Genomic DNA, 23,518 nt, shown 5'->3' on the forward strand with positions numbered 1-23,518 from the left:
TGAGTTGCAGCGGCAGAACGGCGTCCCACAACATAGACTGATATGCAACATTTCCACCCGTTGGAATTCCACCCTCCATATGTTGGACCGACTATATGAACAGAGAAAGGCTATAAACGATTTCTTGATGATCCAAGCGGACAGGAGTACTCCCCTGTGTAACTTCGATGTCAGCCAGTGGCAGCTCATGCGTGACACCTGCCAGTTGCGCAGGCTCTTTGAGGAGGCTACCTTTTTTTTTGTCACTCACGACTATGAGATGAAAAACTTCATTCGACTGCTTCATATCCTGGAACAGATGCTGGCAAATCTGTCTGGTCAGGGTACTCGAGACGTGGTGCCTACATCTCACAGCCACATGAGCCCTGTGGGGGATAAACTGGAGGAGGACATTGGAGCACAAGCAATGTGTAGCAAAATGGGTGGTTTTTCTACACAGGTGGCAGGAGAGGAGAAGCAGGAGCAGCCAGAGAAGCAAGAGGGAGATAAGGAAGACAAGGCAGATGACCCAGGCACACCGTGGCAGTATGCAGTGGAGATGGAGGCAGGGAGTCCCTCCAAGTCACTTGCGCAAATGGCCCACTGCATGCTCACTTGCTTGGGTAGTGACAGCCGAATTGTCACCATTTGGCAGAGGGATGACTTCTGGCTCTCCGCCTTGTTGGACCCTCGCTACCGGTCCAAAATGGGGGCCTTTTTTTACACCCGCTGAGAGGGAGGACAAACTGAACTATTATAGAGACATCCTATGTAGTCAGTTGGCCGCTGCCTATCTGCGCCATCCTCCATCCTCTCGCAGGTCTGACCGGGGGGACCCTCTGTGCTCTCATTCCTCTGCCATGGCAGCTGTGGCAGGGTGGGGGGATAGGAGCAGTACCAGCTCCATCAGCAGCAGCTTGAGTCTAGAGTCATGCAGCTGCTTCCACCTCCACACTATGTCACCTTGCCACTCTGTGGTCTCCTCATGCTGCTGCCAACTTACAACGGTGTCTCTGGCCCACTCTGTAGCACCCTCGTGCTGCTGCTGCTGCCACATCCACACTATGTCATTGTGCCACTTTGTGGCCTCCTCATGCTGCTGCTCCTGCCACCTCCACACTATCTCACCTTGCCACTCTGTAGTCTTCTCATGCTGCTGCCAACTTACAACTGTGTCTCTGGCCCACTCTGTGGCACTCTCGTGCTGCTGCTGCTGCCACCTCCACACTCTGTCAATGTGCCACTCTGTGGTCTCCTCATGCTGCTGCCAACTTACAACTGTGTCTCTGGCCCACTCTGTGGCACCCTCATGCTGCTGCTGCTGCCACATCCACACTATGTCATTGTGCCACTTTGTGGCCTCCTCATGCTGCTGCTCCTGCCACCTCCACACTATCTCACCTTGCCACTCTGTGGTCTTCTCATGCTGCTGACAACTTACAACTGTGTCTCTGGCCCACTCTGTGGCACTCTCGTGCTGCTGCTGCCAGCTCCACACTCTGTCATTGTGCCACTCTGTGGTCTCCTCATGCTGCTGCCACTATCACTCTTTGGTTTTTTCATGATGCTGCAAAATCACCATTCTGTGGTCTCCTCATGCTGCTGCCACTTCACCACTCTGTGGTCTCCTCATGCTGCTGCAACATCACTACTCTGTGGTCTGCTCATGATGATTCTACCTGAACACTATGTCACTGGGCCACTCTGTGGTCTCCTCATGCTGCTGCCACCTTACCACTATGTCACTGGTCCACTCTGTTGTCTCCTCATGCTGCTGCTAACTCAACACTATGTCACTGGGCCACTCTGTGGAATCCTCATGCTGCTTCCACCTCCACACTATGTCACCTTGCCACTCTGTGGTCTCCTCATGCTGCTGCCAACTTACAACTGTGTCTATGGCCCACTCTGTGGCACCCTCGTGCTGCTGCTGCCACCTCCATACTATGTCATTGTGCCACTTTCTGGCCTCCTCATGCTGCTGCTCCTGCCACCTCCACACTATCTCACCTTGCCATTCTGTGGTCTCCTCATGCTGCTGCCAACTTACAACTGTGTCTCTGGCCCACTCTGTGGCACTCTCGTGCTGCTGCCACCTCCACACTCTGTCATTGTGCCACTCTGTGGTCTCCTCATGCTGCTGCCACTGTATCACTCTTTAGTCTTTTCATGATGCTGCAAAATCACCATTCTGTGATCTCCTCATGCTGCTACCACTTCACCACTCTGTGGTCTCCTCATGCTGCTGCAACATCACTACTCTGTGGTCTCCTCATGATGCTGCTACTTGAACACTATGTCACTGGGCAACTCTGTGGTCTCCTCGTGCTGCTGCCACCTTACCACTATGTCACTGGGCAACTCTGTGGTCTCCTCATGCTGATGCCACCTCACCACTGTCACTGGGCCACTCTGTGGTCTCCTCATGCTGTTCCCACCCTCCGCACTGCATGACTGGGTCACTATTTTGCCTTTTTGGCCTGGTTGACATCATCATTTATTTGAGCATTATTCTAAACTGTCAGAATGAAGGAAAAATGAGACGCAAAATGGATCTTGTCTATGTAGCAGCTGTAAGGCCTGTATGGTCCCATCAGAATTGGCTTATGATTTGGTAGCCAAAAGCAGGAGTGGGTACAAAACACAGAAGACATGCAAATATTCCATTCACGTGTCATCTCTGTTTTGGATCCACTCCTGTTTTTCTTTGGCTTTAGCAATACTGATGTATTACTGACAAAATGCTGACCGAGTGAAGGCGGATGCTCAACAGACAGGATCCATTTTTTGTGGGTTAATGTTCTGACAGATCAAGGAAGGGCAAAATAATCAGTGACGTCAACACAAACTTACTGCTGACACCCTCGCCACTCTGTCGGGGAGCTCTACTTGTATAAGCATTTAATAGAACAGTTTCTGCAGACATCTATGTGTCATCAGCTGAAAGGAGTGTGCTTCTTCTTGACGCTAACATTGACCTGTAAGACTGAGTTCACACTTGAGTTATTTAGTCAGTTTTGGCCCCATAACTGCCCAAATAAGTGAAGTGTGCAGTGATTCTAAGAGCGAGGCCTGTCATGTGCGTGTCATGCTGACTCACAGTATTGTTTCACTACCACAGCAGACTCCCTATGTGTGTTACTGCAATGCACAGTGTTCTACACAACTATTAATGCTCTCTGCAGCCAGGAAATAGCTGTTTCTTAATGCGATTCACCAAGAATAAATTCGGATCGAATCAAATCTTTTCGGAAAATTAATCTCTACTCATGGCCATGAACGTAAGGGCTCTGCAAACAGCAGTCCGCAATGCACAGGCACTGGCCATGTGCACTCCGTGCTGGGGATGCGGACCTACTGAATCGAATGGGTCTGCGATCGCAATATACAGCAAAAGATAGGACATGTCTTATCTTTTGCGGTGTGGAGGCATTGACCCAAAAGCCCATGGAGGCGCTTCATAGTGATTCCGTTGGCTTATGATCCATGCCTCAGCACCACAAAAGATAGGACATGTCCTATCTTCAACAATATCTTGCGGATCATGGGCCCATTCAAGTCAACTGGAGCCCTTTCATTCATGGGCATGAACCCTAACTCTGAAGAGTTTTAAGCTGGCAAAGGTAAATAACCCAAGTCTCCCCTGAGTAGTGACACGAGCAGCTCTATAGACCATTAGTTTGGTTTCCTTCTTAAGGTTTTCCATGAAACGACAAAGCTTCCTTAGGCGTCATGCACACAGCCGTATTTTGCATCTGTGTCCTATACACATTTTTTGCAGGTAGCACACAGACCCATTCATTTCTACAACTCAGCAAAAAAAATAAAAAACCAGCACATGGATGTCATCCATGTACTGTCCACATCCGTATGTCCATTTTGAAAATTATCTATCATGTCCTATTCTTGCCAGTATTGCAGGCGAGAATAGTCATTTCTAGTGATGGGAGTGAGAAAAATGTGGATTGTACATGGAAGAAATCCATATTTTGCAGATCCATGGTTTACAGACCTATGGTTTGCATGAGGCCTTAAGGATATACTGGCTCAGCTCAGGTGGTACTGAACTTCCTCTTCATCATTAGCTTTCTGAGATAGGTACTGTCCAGGAATATCTAGGTAGTAGATTTAGGTTTTCCTAATATTCAGGGACAGTATTAGGTTCTTGTAAGTCTCAGAGAAGAGGTTCAGTGTGGTATGGAGTTCCTCATGAAAGTAGGCAAAAATGGCATTGTCACTTGCATACTAGAAGTTATTGATTGTCATCTTGTTTACTTTCATTTTAGTCCTGAGGCAGGGGAAGTTGAAGAGCTTACCATTAAGGATACACTCAGTGTCATAGGGGGACCAGTTTGGGATAAGTAACAAAATAATGTGCAGGTAGGTGCGATAACAAAGCCCTGCTTGAACCTTGTTCAGATGGTAAAGTGCATCCTTTTCTGTCAAATGGCAAGGCAAGCAACCTAAGGATACAGATTTGGTGAGGCATCCAAATCTTGATAGGATCATCTAAAGGGCCTCCCGGGTTAAAGACTTTTATCAGGTCAATTAAAGCCTCATACAAGCCTTTAGGGTGCTCACAACTCTTCAATTTGCTCGGCTATAAATATATGTCACTGGCCCGAACAGGTAGAGTTACGAGTGGTCAGCGCTATGTTGTTTCAGCAACTCCCATAGCAGTGAATTGTAGTTACAGTGTTTCCAAAATTACATAGCACCCATTCACTGCTATGGAAGTTATTGAAACAGCGGGGTGCTGGACAGTCGACCATTTCAGTAATTCCTATTCACATTCCGACAAACATTACTGGGGGAACTATAGGGGGATTTACTGGAAACAGTATAGGGGCATTTTTAATAGTTGAGTTACTATAGGGGCATTACTGAGGGCACTATAGGGGGCATTACTGAAGGCATGATAGGGTGCATTTTGAATACTTGGGGCATTATAAGGTGCATTACTGGGGCCACTATAAAACATAATGTTTAATACTAGTGTCACTATAAGGGACATTACCGGGGGCACTACAAGGGAGCATTTTCAATATTACTTGGGGCACTATAGGCACTGGTAGGAGTAAGAGAAAATGGACTTAGCCAAAGCACTGCTGTAATAGGAGGTCAAAGGGGTATTTTTCTTTAATTATTTATTGGAGTTTAAAAGGCAACAAATTTCATGACCAGACCAGCATCTTTCTCAAGCCATAACACAGTAAAACAATGTGGCTAACACTAGGTATTTACATACATAAAACAGGAAGGATGCATCTCCACCTAACAGGTCAAGGGTCACAGGTAAAAAGCAAATGACTAAAAAATGCTGGAATATATTAACCCCTTCAAGACTAAGGTAGTTTTTACCTTCAGGACCAGGCCATTTTTAGAAAATTTGGCATGTGTCACTTTATGTGGTAATAACTTTAAAAAGCTTTTACTTATCCAGGCCATTCTGAGACTGTTTTCTCATCACATATTGTACTTCATGACAGTGGTAAAATTGAGTCCAAAAATTTCATTTTCATTTAGAAAAAAATACAAAATTTACCCAAAATTTTGAAAAATTAGCAAATTAGCAAATTTCAATTTCTCTACTTTTATAATAGACAGTAATACCTCCAAAAATAGTTATTACTTTACATTCTCCATATGTCTACTTATGTCTACTTCGTGTTAATTTTGTGAATGCAATTTTATTTTTTGGGAACGTTAGAAGGCTTAGAAGGTTAGAAGCAAATCTTGAAATTTTTCTGAAAATTTCCAAACCCCACTTTTTAAGGGCCAGTTCAGGTCTGAAGTCACTTTGTGAGGCTTACATAATAGAAACCACACAAAAATGACCCCATTTAACCACCTCCCGACCGCTGTACGCAGATATGCGTCCGGGAGGTGGTTGCTTTACTCCTCCTGGACGCATATACGCGTCATCTCGCGAGACGCGAGATTTCCTGTGAACGCGCGCACGCTCACAGGAACGGAAGGTAAGCGAGTGGATCTCCAGCCTGCCAGCGGCGATCGCTCGCTGGCAGGCTGGAGATCCGAATTTTTTAACCCCTAACAGGTATATTAGACGCTGTTTTCATAACAGCGTCTAATATACCTCCTACCTGGTCCTCTGGTGGTCCCTTTTGTTAGGATCGACCACCAGAGGACACAGGTAGGTCAGTAAAGTCGCACCAAACACTACACTACACTACACACCCCCCCCCGTCACTTATTAACCCTTTATGAACCCCTAATCACCCATAATCACCCCATATAAACTCCCTGATCACCCCCCTGTCATTGATCACCCCCCTGTCATTGATCACCCCCCTGTCAGGCTCCGTTCAGACGTCCGTATGATTTTTACGGATCCACGGATACATGGATCGGATCCGCAAAACGCATATGGACGTCTGAATGGAGCCTTACAGGGGGGTGATCAATGACAGGCGGGTGATCACCCATATACACTCCCTAATCACCCCCTGTCATTGATCACCCCCCTGTCATTGATCACCCCCCCTGTAAGGCTCCATTCAGACGTCCGCATGATTTTTACGGATCCATGGATACATGGATCGGATCCGCAAAACACATGCGGACGTCTGAATGGAGCCTTACAGGGGGTGATCAATGACAGGCGGGTGATCACCCATATACACTCCCTGATCACCCCCCTGTCATTGATCACCCCCCTGTAAGGCTCCATTCAGACGTCCGCATGTGTTTTGTGGATCCGATCCATGTATCCATGGATCCGTAAAAATCATGCGGACATCTGAATGGAGCCTTACAGGGGGGGTGATCAGTGATAGGGGGGTGATCACCCTCTGTCATTGATCACCCCCCTGTAAGGCTCCATTCAGACGTCCGCATGTGTTTTGTGGATCCGATCCATGTATCCATGGATCCGTAAAAATCATGCGGACGTCTGAATGGAGCCTTACAGGGGGGGTGATCAGTGACAGGGGGGTGATCAGGGAGTCTATATGGGTGATCACCCCCCTGTCATTGATCACCCCCCTGTCATTGATCACCCCTCTGTAAGGCTCCATTCAGACGTCCGCATGTGTTTTGCGGATCCGATCCATGGATCCGTAAAAATTATACAGGACGTCTGAATGGAGCCTTACCAGGGGGGTGATCAATGACAGGGGGTGATCAGGGAGTCTATATGGGTGATCACCCCTCTGTCATTGATCACCCCCCTGTCATTGATCACCCCCCCTGTAAGGCTCCATTCAGACATTTTTTTTGGCACAAGTTAGCGGAAATTTTTGTTTGTTTTGTGTTTGTTTTTTCTTACTAAGTCTCATATTCCACTAACTTGTGTCAAAAAATAAAATCTCACATGAACTCACCATACCCCTCACGGAATCCAAATGCGTAAACATTTTTAGACATTTATATTCCAGACTTCTTCTCACGCTTTAGGGCCCCTAAAAAGCCAGGGCAGTATAAATACCCCACATGTGACCCCATTTCGGAAAGAAGACACCCCAAGGTATTCCATATGAGTCCATGAAAGATTGAAATTTTTGTCCTAAGTTAGCGGAAAGTGAGACTTTGTGAGAAAAAAACAAAAAAAATCAATATCCGCTAACTTATGCAAAAAAAAAAAATTTCTAGGAACTCGCCAGGCCCCTCATTGAATACCTTGGGGTGTCTTCTTTCCAAAGTGGGGTCACATGTGCAGTATTTATACTGCCCTGGCTTTTTAGGGGCCCGAAAGTGTGAGAAGAAGTCTGGGATCCAAATGTCTAAAAATGCCCTCCTAAAAGGAATTTGGGCACCTTTGCGCATCTAGGCTGCAAAAAAGTGTCACACATGTGGTATCGCCGTACTCAGGAGAAGTTAGGGAATGTGTTTTGGGGTGTCATTTTACATATACCCATGCTGGGTGAGAAAAATATCTTGGTCAAATGCCAACTTTGTATAAAAAAAATGGGAAAAGTTATCTTTTGCCAAGATATTTCTCTCACCCAGCATGGTTATATGTAAAATGACACCCCAAAACACATTCCCCAACTTCTCCTGAGTACGGCGATACCAGATGTGTGACACTTTTTTGCAGCCAAGGTGGGCAAAGGGGCACATATTCCAAAGTGCACCTTTCGGATTTCACAGGCCATTTTTTACAGATTTTGATTGCAAGGTACTTCTTACACATTTGGGCCCCTAAATTGCCAGGGCAGTATAACTACGCCACAAGTGACCCCATTTTGGAAAGAAGACACCCCAAGGTATTCCGTGAGGGGCACGGCGAGTTCCTAGAATTTTTTATTTTTTGTCACAAGTTAGCGGAAAATGATGATTTTTCTTTTTTTTTCTTTTTTCCTTACAAAGTCTCATATTCCACTAACTTGCGACAAAAAAATAAAAAATTCTAGGAACTCGCCGTGCCCCTCACGGAATACCTTGGGGTGTCTTCTTTCCAAAATGGGGTCACTTGTGGCGTAGTTATACTGCCCTGGCAATTTAGGGGCCCAAATGTGTGAGAAGAACTTTGCAATCGAAATGTGTAAAAAATGACCGGTGAAATCCGAAAGGTGCACTTTGGAATATGTGCCCCTTTGCCCACCTTGGCATCAAAAAAGTGTCACACATCTGGTATCGCCGTACTCAAGAGAAGTTGGGGAATGTGTTTTGGGGTGTCATTTTACATATACCCATGCTGGGTGAGAGAAATATCTTGGCAAAAGACAACTTTTCCAATTTTTTTATACAAAGTTGGCATTTGACCAAGATATTTTTCTCACCCAGCATGGGTATATGTAAAATGACACCCAAAAACACATTCCTCAACTTCTCCTGAGTACGGCGATACCAGATGTGTGACACTTTTTTGCATCCAAGGTGGGCAAAGGGGCACATATTCCAAAGTGCACCTTTCGGATTTCACCGGTCATTTTTTACACATTTTGATTGCAAAGTTCTTCTCACACATTTGGGCCCCTAAATTGCCAGGGCAGTATAACTACCCCACAAGTGACCCTATTTTGGAAAGAAGACACCCCAAGGTATTCCGTGAGGGGCATGGCGAGTTCCTAGAATTTTTTATTTTTTGTCGCAAGTTAGTGGAATATGAGACTTTGTAAGAAAAAAATAAAAATAAAAAATCATCATCATTTTCCGCTAACTTGTGACAAAAAATAAAAAGTTCTATGAACTCACTATGCCCATCAGCGAATACCTTAGGGTGTCTACTTTCCGAAATGGGGTCATTTGTGGGGTGTTTGTACTGTCTGGGCATTGTAGAACCTCAGGAATCATGACAGGTGCTCAGAAAGTCAGAGCTGCTTCAAAAAGCGGAAATTCACATTTTTGTACCATAGTTTGTAAACGCTATAACTTTTACCCAAACCATTTTTTTTTGCCCAAACATTTTTTTTTTATCAAAGACATGTAGAACTATGAAGTTAGCGAAAAATTTATATATGGATGTCGTTTTTTTTACAAAATTTTACAGCTGAAAGTGAAAAATGTCATTTTTTTGCAAAAAAATCGTTACATTTCGATTAATAACAAAAAAAGGAAAAATGTCAGCAGCAATAAAATACCACCCAATGAAAGCTCTATTAGTGAGAAGAAAAGGAGGTAAAATTCATTTGGGTGGTAAGTTGCATGACCGAGCGATAAACGGTGAAAGTAGTGTAGTGCCGAAGTGTAAAAAGTGCTCTGGTCATGAAGGGGGTTTCAGCTAGCGGGGCTGAAGTGGTTAAGAAACTACACCCCTCAAGATACTCAAAACTGGTTTTACAAACTTTGTTAACCCTTTAGGTGTACCACAAGAATTAAAGGAAAATGGAGATTAAATTTCTGAATTTCACTTTTTGGGCAGATTTTCCATTTTAATAAATTTTTTCCAGTAACAAAGCAAGGGTTAACAGCCAAACAAAACTCAATATTTATTACCCTCATTCTGTAGATTACAGAAACACTCCATTTGTGATCACAAACTGCTGTACGGGCACATGGCAGGGTGCAGAAGGAAAAGAATGCCATATGGTTTTTGGAGGGTCATGTCACATTTGAAGACCCCCTGATGCACCCCTAGAGTAGAAACTCCAAAAAATGACCCCATTTTGGAAACTAGTGTTGATCACGAATATTCGAATTGCGAATTTTAATCACAAATATCGGCACTTTGAGAATTCGCGAATATTTCGAATTTCGCAAAATATATTTTTAATTGCGAATATTTGATTTTTGTGAAAATACCAGTTCATGCGAATTTTTATGCAAAAATTTGTATGCGAAGTTTATGCGAATTCTCGCAATCAAGAAAATAATGCCTGGAGATTATGAATTCGCAAATTCTCAAATATATGGCGAATATTCGCGAAATATCGCGAATTCGAATATTGCCCCTGCCGCTCATCACTATTGGAAACTACAGGATAAGGCAGTTTTGTTGGTACTATTTTAGGGTACATATGATTTTTGGTTGCTCTATATTACACTGTTTGTGAGGCAAGGTAACAAAAAATAGCTGTTTTGGAACCATTTTCACCTTTTGTTATTTACAATGTTCATCTGACAGGTTAGATTATGTGGTATTTTTATAGAGCAGGTTGTTACAGACGCAATAATACCAAAAATGATTTTTTTTGGTGTCTCCATATTCTGAAAGCCATAGTTTATTCATTTTTTTGGGCAAATGTTTCATTTTTTAAGGGATGAGATTTTATTGGTATAATTTTGGAGTGTGTATGACTTTTTGATCGCTTTGTATTACACTTTTTGTGATGTAAGGTGACAAAAAATGGCTTTTTTGACACCATTTTTATTTTTTACGGTGTTCACCTGAGGGGTTATGTTTTGTGATATTTTTATACAGCAGGTGTTTATGGACGCGTTGATACCTAATATGTATACTTTTTTTTATTTATTAAAGTTTTACACAATAACAGCATTTTTGAAACAAAGAAAATCATGTTTTAGTGTCTCCATATTCTGAGAGGCATAGTTTTCTTTATTTTTTGGGCGATTATCTTAGGTAGGATGATTTGTGATCGCTCAGTATTACACTTTTTGTGATGTGAGGTGACAAAAAATGGCTTTTGTTCACCTAAGGGGTTAAATCATGTGATACTTTTATAGAGCAGGTCGTTTTGGACGTGGCAATACCTAACATGTCTACTTATTTATTAAAGTTTTATACACTAATATTTTTTAAACAAAAAAAAATCATGTTTTAGTGTCTCCATAGTCTGAGAACTATAGTTTTATTTTTTGGGATGAGGTGATGGTTAGATTAGTTCTATTTTGGGGGGCAAACGCCTTTTTGATTGCTTGGTGTTGCACTTTTAGTGATGTAAGGTGACAAAATTGTTTTTAGCACAGTTTTTATTTTACCTTTTTGACAGTGTTCACCTGAGGGGTTAGGTCATGTGATATTTTTATAGAACTAGTCTATGCGGAAGTGGCGATATATAATATGTCTACTATTCCTTTTTTCCCTATTTTTTTAAAAAAAAATTACTTTCTTTTGAAAAAAGGACGCTTTATTTTAACTTGAAACTTACATTTTTTTATTATAAAAAATAACATTTTTCTTTGTACTTTATTTTACTTTTTATATTTTTCCTACTGTGGGACTTCATCTTTTCAGGGTTTGATCCCTGTTTCAATTCAGTACAATACATTTTGCACAATACACAGTAGGGCAGGGGCGGGTGCAGATCCCATCATGTACATGCACACGCTCACGTACATGTATGTGATAATGCGGGAAGAGGTTAAAATCACTAAATTACAAAATAAAACAAAAAGAACATAAAAATCAACTCATAATGTAAAATAAAGTGTGGCAATTATGTATAAAGGTAACATCAAACAGTGGGAAAGTGGCTAAACTGCCACACTCAGCTGTGAGATGAAAAAGCTTAGAACATAGTTATATAATTAATACGGTTAAAAGAAGACACAATTCCGTCAAGTTCAAAAAAGGGATAGGTGGGGATGTGAATTTTAAAAAAGGGGAGTGAGACCCAGACTTCTATACATTTGCATAAGCTGTAATGTTATTTACTTTTACAAATTTATCTAAGACCTTTTAAAATGACCCACTGTTCCTTCTGTGACCACGTCCTGAGATAAACTATTCCAAAGGTTTACAGTTCTTACAGTAAATAAGCCATGACACATCTGGAGACTGAACTTGTTCTTCTCCAGACTGAGGCAGTGCCTCTTATCTTTTGAGGGGATTTTACATGGAACAGTTTTTCACTATATTTTTTGTATGACCCATTTATATATTTGTATAGGTTAATCATGTCCCCCATTAGATGTCTCTTCTCAAGGCCAAAAAAATGTCAGTATTTTAATACAGTGGGAAGAGCTCTACAAGCGCTGACTGGGCCGCACTGTGGCATCGTGGTTGCTATGGTCATGGGCCACACTTCAGCCCCAGCAAGAGATCTTGCCGGAGATCTTGCTAGAGTCTCCTGGAGGTGACGTGCCAATCAAAGTAGTAAGGGAGAGGTCCTATGGATGGAAGCTGTCCGGCAGTGGTAAGGATCAGCGCTGGCATGAGGGGACTGATAATTAGTTGAATAAACAGACGTTGAGCTGATAATCACTGAGCAATGGCTACAGTCAAAAGGAAGGAGCGTAGCGCATGGTTGCTAGGGATGAGCGACAAACCTGTACGGATGAGGGAAGGGTTGTGGGGAGTAAAGGTGGGGCTGGGGGAAGTTAGGTGGAAGTTAGGTGGGGAAAGAAGTTTGGGCAGAATGAGGGAAGACGGAGGGTAATGGGAGATGAAAGAGGGGAGAAAGAGGGAGGTGAAATACAGAAAGGCGCTAGGCTGTTAAGGAGGGAATGAGTAGTGTGGATTGTGATAGACTAACACAAAGTAGCAAGTATGTGTGAAGTGAAAATAAATAATACATGGTTTTCAAAGTTTTTAATAAATAAAAATCTGGAAAACATGACGTGCATTTGTATTCAGCCTCCCTGAATCAATACTTTGTAGGACCACCTTTCGCTACAATTATAGCTGTATGTCTAAAGGCTAAAATGTTTGCCCATTCTTCTTTGCAAAACAACTCAAGCTCAGTCAGATTGGAAGCAGATAGTCTATGAACAGCAATTTTCAAGTCTTGACACATATTTTCAAGGGATTTAGGTCTGGACTTTGACTGGGCTATTCTAACACATGAATATTCTTTCATGTAAACAATTCCATTATAGATCTGTGTTATGGGTGATGTGCAGTGTTAGTTTTCTGCAGATAGTATTTTTCTTTTAGGCCACAAAATTACATTTTGGTCTCACCTGATCAGAGCATCTTCTTCCACATGTATGCTGTGTCCCCTACATGGCTTGTGGCAAACTGTAAATGGGACTTCTCATACTTTGCTTTCAAAAATAGTTTTATTCTAGCCACTCTTCCATAAAGGCTAGTTTTGTGGAGTACACAACTAATAGTTGTCCTGTGGACAGATTCTCCCACCTGAGCTGTGGATCTCTGCAGCTCCTCCAGAGTGACCATGGGCCCCTGGGCTGCTTCTCTAATTAGTGCTCTCCTTGTCTGACTGTCAGTTTAGCTGAATGGCCATGTCTTGGTAGGTTTACATTGTGCCATAATCCCTCCATTTTCCATGAGCTGTCCAGAGCTTGGGATATTTTTTTATAACCTAACCCTGCTTTACACTTTTCCCCTGACCTGTCTGATGTGTACCTTTTTTTTCATGATGCTGTTTGATCACTAGTTTTCACTAACAAACCTTTGAGGCCTCCACAGAACAGCTGTAGTTATTCTGAGAATGAATTACACACAGGTGGACTCTATTTACTAATTCGGTGACTTCTGAAGGCAATTGGTTACAATGGATATTATTTGGGGGTATCCGAGTACAGGGGGCTGAATACAAATGCACCCTACACTTTTCAGATTTTCATTTATAAAATTTTTTGAAAACCATGTATCATTTTCTTTTCACTACACACTTGCATGCTGGTTTGTGTTGGTCTATCACATAAAATACCAATAAAATACATTTAGGTTTCTGGGTGTAATATGAAAAATATGGCAAAGTTCAAAGGGTATGAACAAGGCACTGTAGATAGACCAATGGATTGAAAAAGCACAATTGGAAAAATAATCCATAGGAATATATAAATGGAATGAGCTGAGATAACAAGATGAGTATGATGCCTGGCGATAAATAAAAGAAAATACAGTCACATAAGATGGTTTCATCATATCACCAGTTCCGTTATCTTATTTAGAACATTAGGAATAATAGTATTCTGTTTATTAATCCAGTACATTTTTTCGTCTACATAAACTATTGAATCTGTTTGTTATGAAGTTTTCTGGAAAAAAGTATGTGGGAAAGATAGAAGAAAGATAAAAGAAACGGAAATTTCAAATATTGTGCTAGAGAGATTTTTTTGCAGCAATTCGATCTGTGTTACAGATTGTAATCTGCAAATGCAGTTGATGAGGTAAATTGCATATCTTGCACGCCGGTGAGTCTATATTGGATCTTGAAGACTTCTTTGGTGGTGTGGGAAAAGAATGTGGACACATTATGACTAGTGATGAGCGAACTTCTGTTTTAAGTTCGGCGTCTAAAGTTCGGCTTCCGGTTAGCGGAGAATCCCGATATGGTTCCCGATATGGATTCCGACTTCTGTTGTGGTCCGTGGTAGCGGAATCAATAATGGCCGATTATTGATTCCGCTACCACGGACCACAACGGAAGTCGGAATCCATATCGGGAACCATATCGGGATTCTCCGCTAACCGGAAGCCGAACTTTAGACGCCGAACTTAAAACAGAAGTTCGCTCATCACTAATTATGACGAGTGTTGAGCGAATCTAAGTATCCGAAGTGGACCTCGATCTGAATTTCAGGAAAAATTTTACTCGCTGCAAAGCCAAATTTCCTCGTGATTCGTAGGAACAAAAGAATTTCCCCCTGAAATGGCAGTAAAAAAAAGAAAACATACTCACCTCATCCATTTGAGCGCAAAGAGGCCACCGTGGCCATCTTGATTAAAGATCCTGCGCAAATCTTCAATCAAGGTGGCTGCAGCGGCCTCTTTGCGGTGAAATGGATGAGCTGAGTATCAATGACGAGGGGCGGCACAATCCTCATTCCCCGTCACTGCATCTGTGACTCACAAAGAAATGAGCTTCATGATTAAGTAATTCATCACAAAGCTAATTTCTTTATGAAACTTGGCGAAGCAGCCGAATCGAAGTTTTCTAAACCTCATTCAACTATGAGTATGACTAATGCTTCAACATCTCGTGGATCTGCATCTATAGCTCCCTAATGTAGATCTATCATCATCCAGTCATTTAAGTAATGCCTTATTCACCTGCTGTACCTATTCTTTTTAAAATTTTAAAACAAAGGAAAAAGACGGGGAGATTTAGGAAGGTGGTTACACCACTTTGGTGACATGACAAAGTCACAATTTATGATGCATGCCATATTTGTGCTATAATTTGTAACATTTTGCACTTTTTGTCACTTTTGTAAAGTGGCAAAAAAAAAGGTAGGGCTTAGAGGAGGGCAAAGTCTTCATTGTCCATCAAATTTATTACAATTATGCTAGAAACCGGTGTAAATTATAGCTCAAGTCTACACCGGGCTCCTAGTTGGTGTAGATTTCAGTTTCTGGCACACAGAGGGCTAGAGATTAGTGTTGATCAAGCACCAAAGTGCACATAGCACAATGGAAGTCACCAAGCATTAAACCAGGCTACCCCTGCTTTGAAGAGGGGAGGGTGCCAGGTCCCACTGAGGTCTATGCAGAAGATTGCTGTGCAGTGAGGGAATCCCCCAGTGTGAGTCCCTGCTCTGACTCCATATATAACTATGTCCATATATGGAGTCAGTGCTTGGGGACACCCAGTGTATTTAAATCTAATTTAGCCTCTATTTCTCAAACATTTCTGCCAGGATTTGAACTCACAACCTTCTACATTGGAGGCAAGGACTTTAACCACTCAGCTATAAAGCTGAATGATAAACTCTGTCAGAAAAACCTAATAGTAGTTTGTCATGTAGTAAGTATTACTATACAGCAGAAGTAGTATTATTTCATATTTCAGTGCAGGTTAACGTAGCTGTACAGTGTAATGGTTAAAGTTCTTGGCTCTAATGTAGAAGGTTGTGAGTTCAAATCCATTTCAGAAATCGAGGCTACTGATATATATGAATGCATAATATGTGGGAAACTACTACTCATGTTTTAGACATAATATATTTACACATATTATAATATATAATATATTCTAAATATATAATAATATATGTAAATATATATGTTTAAATAAAATTTTGCCTCTATTTCTGAAAAGTTTCTGCTGGGATTTGAATTCACAACCTTCTACATTAGATCCAAGAACCTTAACCACTACGCTAAACAGCTACATGTTAACCGGCAGTGAAATATGAAATGATACTTCTGCTGTATAGGAATACATGACAAACTACTATGAGGTTTTTCTAACAGAGTTTATTGTTCAGCTTTATAGCTGAGTGGTTAAAGTCCTTGCCTCTAATGTAGAAGGTTGTAATTTCAAATCCCAGCAGAAACTTTTCAGAAATAGAGGCTAAATTGGATTAAAATACACTGACTCAAGCATCGTGCTCGAGCACACAAGGTATTCGGCCGAGCATTGCGATACTCGAGACGAACTGGTGTTCGGCCGAGCATGCTCGCTCAACACTACTAGAGATGTGCCAGATTTATTAACAGACAAGCCTTTTAATAAATAAGACGCGTCTTACTCCAGCAGACACGAGATCAAGACTGGTGTAGGAAATACCAGTCTTGATAAATCTCCCCCATAGAGGTGAAGAACGTGTACATTAGCAGCTTAAATTTTGCAATGTTAACCTTTCATAACTGAGGTCTCATGAATGCAGAACAATCAGCCGCCTGTATTCTCAGTCTGTACTGACAAAGCTTGGAATGGATGACAGATCAAAGGCAGAAAGCCTGATCAACTGACTAATTGTCAGTGTGCATTAGGGGTGCAATACAGGGACCAGTAATTATATTTTAAGACTGTGCTTATTCAGGGGACCTTGCATTGTACACACTATTTGGCCATTTAGAATTTCTTTATTTTCTAAATGAAGATTTCTGACGAGCTCAAATGGATGGGGCTGGAGTCAATGTATTCATGCAGCTGCTGCATGATATCGTAGTATTTGGTCCACAAGAAGAAACATGAAAAGTAGATAGAAATAAGATAAAAGGACTAGCACTTAATTAAATAACGTGTTTTCCAATTCATGCACCCCTATATTATAATGTAGCTTAGAGAACAGGCGGTCTGCTTGCCTAGGTGGGTAAAATTCCTTCCAACTAATGTCTTCAACTAATGTCTTCACTTATCACTAAGTGCCCATTTACATTGATCAGGAATGAGTTGTCCGTTCCCAATAACTGCCTGCTCGTTTAGCTCATTTACATGCAGCAATTATGGCTTCTGTTCTATTACTATGATCATTCGTCCCCATACAGGTTCACTGTTTGTCAGCAGCACATCCCCATGTACACATCCCGATGTACTGCTGACAATGATTTTTCATTCAGTGACACATTTACATTAATATAAACATTCATTCCCAAATATTGACATCTCTCTCCTGAATCCTCCACATGCACACTTGGTCAGCCCAGCATGCATTTTTGTTTCACGGGAAGAGGGGAATGTGCAACAGGCACATTTTGGGAACAAAGTAACATAGTAACATAGTTTGTAAGGGTTAAAAAAGACATCCATCCATCCAGTGTCAGCCAGTGTTATCCTGTAAAGTTGATCCAAGTGAAGGCAAAAAAAGAAACACCAAGTTTCCATATTTTGAGTGAAAAAAATCCTTCCTGATTCCAAACAGGAAATTAGAATAAATACCTGGATCAATGACTCTTCTCCAGAAATCTAATAACTATAACCTGTAATATTATTTCTAGTATTGAGCGCGAATATTCAAATTGCAAATTTTTCTTGCGAATATCGGCACTTCGATAATTCGCGAATATTTAGAATATATTGATATATATTAGTTAAAACGAATTTTCATTTTTTATTACACTGCAGGAATGCATCCAGGCCCCTATTGAATGTTTTTAATAGGTTTACCATCACCACCTACTCTGTCACAGAGTTCCATAGTCTCAATGCTGTTACAGTAAAGAATCCTTCTATGTTGGTATAGAAACCTTCTTTCATCTAGATGCAGAGGATGTCCCCTCGTCACAGTCACAGTCCTGGGTATAAATAGATCATGAAAGAGATCTTTTATTGACCGTTAAGATATTTATGGTTATTAGATCTCCCCTCAGTTACTTTTTTCTAAACTATATTACCTTAAAAGATAACTGTTGTATATTTTTTTTTTTGGAGTATTGGATTGTGGTGATTAATATCACCTTGGTGGCCCTATTTCAACTTTTCACTGTGTATTCAATTACCCCTTAATTCCACATTTTTGTTCCCTGTACTGTCTACTTTTACCTGTGCTTAAAATAGGGTTGCTAGGCATGGTCCGTCTATCTGTTGATAGACGGAGCACGCAGCGTGCAAGGTCACATTACTGACAGCCAGGGACTGTAAGTAAATGATTAAAGCCAGGTCCTCCCCAGCAGCTGATAGCAGTGCCTGAGCTGTGTGCACTTCTCCCTGTCCCTGCGCTTGGCAGACGCTCCCTCACTAAGCAGAGCTGGACAATGCAGAGTGGAAGCAGCGCAGAGCAGGGAAGGGAGATCTGCCGTCTGCTCAGTGTATAAATGAAAGCAACATGTGGTAAGAGGACCCATTTGTGCTGCAGGAGATTAACCCTTTAGGGGGAGGGCTCTGGTCATTGACACTTTTGGGGGGCTATTGTTACTGGCTAGTGAGGGCAGGCGGGATTAGCCTCAGGGTGAGGGCAGGGGCGGACATCTTAACTGAATAGTGAAATTGCAGTTTTATGCAGACTGGTTGCTATTGGCTGAATCTTATTAAATATGGGGTAAGTCAGTCTAATAGTAACTGATTCTGGAATATCATGTTATTAGTAACTACATATATGAAAATTGAAATTAGGGTCTAAATGTGACAGTTATCCTTTAAAGGGGTTATCCGAGACTATAAAAAGCTCCCCCATATGCTGGACGGGGACGAGCGTCCCTAGCATCGCGGGTGATGCCAGGGAGGCTCGTTCCCATCCCCGCATGCCATTGGCTGCTCCCCCCCCCTCCCTGACACCAGATGTTTTTATCAGTGCACGGATGTTCAGGGACCGCGGCGTTCAGAAACTGCAGAAATTGCAACAAACCGCAGGTCTGAATTGACCTGCGGTTTGCTGCGATCGCCGACACGGGGGGGTCATATGACCCCCCCCCCAGTGTTGTGACAGGACCTGTGCGGATTAACCCCTGGGGTGCCGCAATCTCTCTTTAAACTCATGACGTACTGGTACGTCATGGGTCCTTAAGGACTCGGGATCCATGCCGTACCGGTACGTCATGGGTCCCTAAGGGGTTAAGTTTACTGTCAACTAAAATTCCTAGGTTCTTTTCTATGTCAGTTACCCAGTGTTTTACCATTTAGTATGTACGGGTGACTTGCATTATTCCTTTGCATGTGCATAACCTTACATTTGTCAGTGTTAAACTACATCTGCCACCTCTCTGTCCAAGCCTCCAATTTATCCAGATCCATCTGTAGCTGTATAGTGTCCTCTTCAGTGTTACTTACTTTACACAGTTTAGTGTCATTTGCATAAATTGATATTTTACTGTGCAAACCTTCTACAAGATCATTAATAAATATATTAAAGAGAACAATGTATTGAGGAGAACTGACCCTTGTGGTACTCCACTAGTGACAGTGACCCAAACGGAGTGTTTACCGTTAATAACCACCCTCTGTCTATCACTGAGCCAGTTACTTACCCACATACACACATTGGATGGATCTAGTCACTCTTTACTTTATATGGCCAGTTTAACACTTTCCCTCAAGTTGGATTTTCACTTCTGAAATGTTACTTACAAGCAAAGCAAAAACAAATATCTCAAAAATGAGATTTCTTTGAAAAAGAAACTAAAAAACTTTGGCAAGCTGCAGACGGCTTGTGGATCCCTAGCTACCAACTCTGTGTTGTGTTGACTGTGATAGGATAACTTTTTAGTCTCTCATTTCTGTACTGGTATTGTGACTACGAATTTGGCTTCTGGCAACTTGGTATTGTATTGATCTCCTGGTTCTCTCCTGGTTTTGGTGTGTTGTTTTTTCCTGTTTGCTTCTGGCGTTTTTTTTTGTTGTCAAGCTGTTATTTGACCCTTTACCGTACCCATAGGGACTGTCGCCCATTTGTGCGGTCACTGCCTAGGGGTGACCGTGCAAGTAGGTAGGGACAGTGGGTCCGGGAAGTTTTAGGGCTAACCTATCCCTGTTTGTGAGTTCACTTCTCCTGACAGTGGACTTCATAAATCACCTAAACCCAACAAACGTGACATGTCCTATTATCCAAGCTTAAAAGAGTTGACTGGAAGAAATAAAAATATTTTAAGGGGCACCTAACCAAATGCACAAAAGTCCTACAAGCAAAAGTGTAAAAAGCTCTGCTAAAATTAGACTTGTTTTGCAACACATCCCACAGATGCTTGATCACATTGAAATCATAAGGAATATGTTGGCCAAGTCAACACCTTGAATTATTTGTTATGTCCCTCAAACCATTCCTAAACAGTTTTTGCAGTTAGGCTAGTTTCACACTAGTGTTAAAAACTATCAGGCAGAGAAACAGCCTGCTGGAGTTCATCATATTTGGCACAGCCAGATAGGGTCAGAGCCCAGTCAGACCCCATTGACTATAATAGGACCCAGTGGAGAGCTGCTGGTTACTGGCTCTCATGCTGGGATCCAGCCGGACAAGAAAAATGATGTTGGAAATAGTTTTTGTCGGTTTGAATCCCGGCATGAGTGCTAAAAACCGTCCGGACTCCCACTGTGTCCCATTATAGTCAATGGGCTTCCGGGGGGAAGGGAGAAGGCAGTATCTGGCTATGCCGGATACAATAAACTCCAGCAGGCTTCTTTTGCCAGAACAGCATACCAGATAGTTTTAACCCTAGTGTGAAACTAGCCTTAGAGAATACTGATGCTATGGAGAGGAGAGGTGTTCTTGGTATGTCACAATGTTTTGATAGGTGGTATGTGTCAAACTAACATCTATATGAACACCAGGAAATTGGCTAGGTCATCACACTGCCTCCGCTAGCTTGCCTTCTTCCCATGGTGCATCCCAGTGCTATCTCCTTCCTAGGTAAGTGATGTACATGAACCCAACCATCAAGGTGAGCTAAAGAAAAAAGTGTGATTCATCAGACTAGACCAATTTCATCCATTGCTCCACAGTCCAGTTCTTATGCTCACATTCCCATTGTAGGTGCTTTCAGACATGAACTGGGATCAGCATGGGCAGTCTGATCAATTTGAAGCCACTGTATGCAGCCACTGCAATGCACTTTTATATCATAGCCAGCTACAATGTTTTAAAGATCATTCTGTTTGCAGGCTGTCAGTTTTTTTGTTATCTTTGAATCCCATTATCTGACAGCTCATGTGTAGCTCTTATCTCTGATCACCTGACGTCATAAACATTTAAGGGTGTATTAGACACCCTGATCATGCAGACTGTTGTTGGGAGGGAAGCGTTCCCTTCTGGCAATCGCCTGCTTGCTTGCTGAGGAGACCTCACTTATTACATGTAGTGATCTCCTCAGTAACATAAGGAGGAGCGATCACTATGCCATCGCTCATCCCCATGCTGTATGGTGGTTTGCTGACAGCAGATTGCTATTAGACAGCACAATCTGCCGCTGACAAATCCTGATCTTTCAGCATGCTTGTTTATCGTGCGATCAGCAGCCGTATTACACGGCAAGATGATCGCAAACGAGTGTTCATACGAGCGCTCGTTAATGATCATCGGGCAGAAAATCTGCCCATCTAATACACCCTTTAAGCCATATTCTTATCAGTTTTATAAGAATTGAACAATAATTAGTGTTTATGAAGTCAGGAGATCAGAGAGAAGGAATATCCACGGCACTCCAGTTCAAATATATGCAATTATTTTAATAATGAAGGAAAAGTTAACATCACTTACCGTATATTTCCATACAGTATAGTGCATATCCAGGAATAGAAAAAATATTAAAGCCACGTTATTTTCCCCAGACATTTCGGTCTGTAATTAGACCTTTTTCAGCGGGATCTGAAATAAACATATTGCATCTTAAGTTTGGACTGGTATATGATGTACGGTGATTAATTATAATCCATTAATTATATATATATTTTTTAATTCCTTATTTTCTTAAATTTTCTCGTTTTATATGGTATATCATGTAACTAAGTGCCATCATATCACTCTATTTATGCCCTTACTACACCCCTGCAGAAAGCTATATAATGAATTGATCCACATCATTATTCCTATTATCCCCCCCTTACCATTTTACTCCATTCCATATTCAATCCAATTATTCTCAGATGTCCGCTCTCTCTTGCCCTAATTGCCAGGCTCTTGCTTCATCATCCTTCCCTACTTGCCATGCGCACACTATAACCACAGTGTACCGATTGCTTGGTACTAATGTGCACGCGCGCGATCTCTCTACCTCGGCGTGATGACGTCACCTGCCGAAGCCGCTAGCGTCCGGCCATTTAAAGAATCCCCATGACAAATGAGCAATACATCCAGGATTGCTCCCTCCCTCCTGCGACCAATGAGGTAAATTTATGTTCAGAATATAAATTTTTATTTACTACACCAATAATAAAGGCCCAATACCGCAACCAAATAACCTATTGCTTTTATCTAGTTAAACCCATGCCTATGGTAAAAATACAATACATATAACCTACAAAAAAGTTACCAGACCGCATGAAATACAAAAGATTTTTATTACATACAATAAATTACATCACAAAACAAAAACAAGTGCAGGGACAAGGCAACATCACAGAGGGAAAACACGCTGGTAATATCCTCACTGCTCCACAAGTTAATAGGTAGGTGTAGATAGGTGAGTGCAAATACAAATATACAAATAATACAAATATCAAAGGCAGGACATATTACTCGTGCTATGTTTCCTCCGGGATGGCGCGCATTTCGGCGAACCTTCGTCTGTTCGGCCCAGAGGGTCCACACGTGGAGCTACACGATGGACAAGCCTGCCCGATCTCAGATGTATGACCTCATTTATCTCGTACAGAAGTGGGCTGGATCCTGAGTCCTCTACACCAACCCAGATCGTGGAGAAAGTGGTGGTGGATTATTATTTCAGGGCCCTCCCTGTGGAGCTACAACAGTGGGTTAGACATGGAGACCCCAAAACTGCTGACCAGCTCGTCAACCTGGTGGAAAGGTTCCTGGTGACTGAGGACTACCTCCGTGATGTCCCTGCTGCACAAATACCTCGCTGGAGTATCAGACCCATGTCATCTGTGGGTAAGAGAGTTCCGGCTGTTGGGGTGTGTGGAAGGGTGCAAGAGGGAGCAAGGAACTAGAGGTTGGG

The 23,518-nt window shown here is 42.1% G+C and overlaps 1 long non-coding RNA gene across 1 annotated transcript in view; it reads right to left on the reverse strand.

The window, feature by feature from the left end:
- The window catches only part of LOC122929614, a 44,176-nt gene that overhangs the window by 16,391 nt on the left and 4,267 nt on the right, over positions 1 to 23,518 (reverse strand). The window contains exon 2 of the long non-coding RNA XR_006387987.1: positions 22,102 to 22,209. This is a non-coding gene — a long non-coding RNA (uncharacterized LOC122929614). The remainder of the gene's footprint in view (positions 1 to 22,101; positions 22,210 to 23,518) is intronic.

Source organism: Bufo gargarizans, chromosome 2, assembly GCF_014858855.1.
Source record: "Bufo gargarizans isolate SCDJY-AF-19 chromosome 2, ASM1485885v1, whole genome shotgun sequence".
NCBI lineage: Eukaryota > Metazoa > Chordata > Amphibia > Anura > Bufonidae > Bufo > Bufo gargarizans.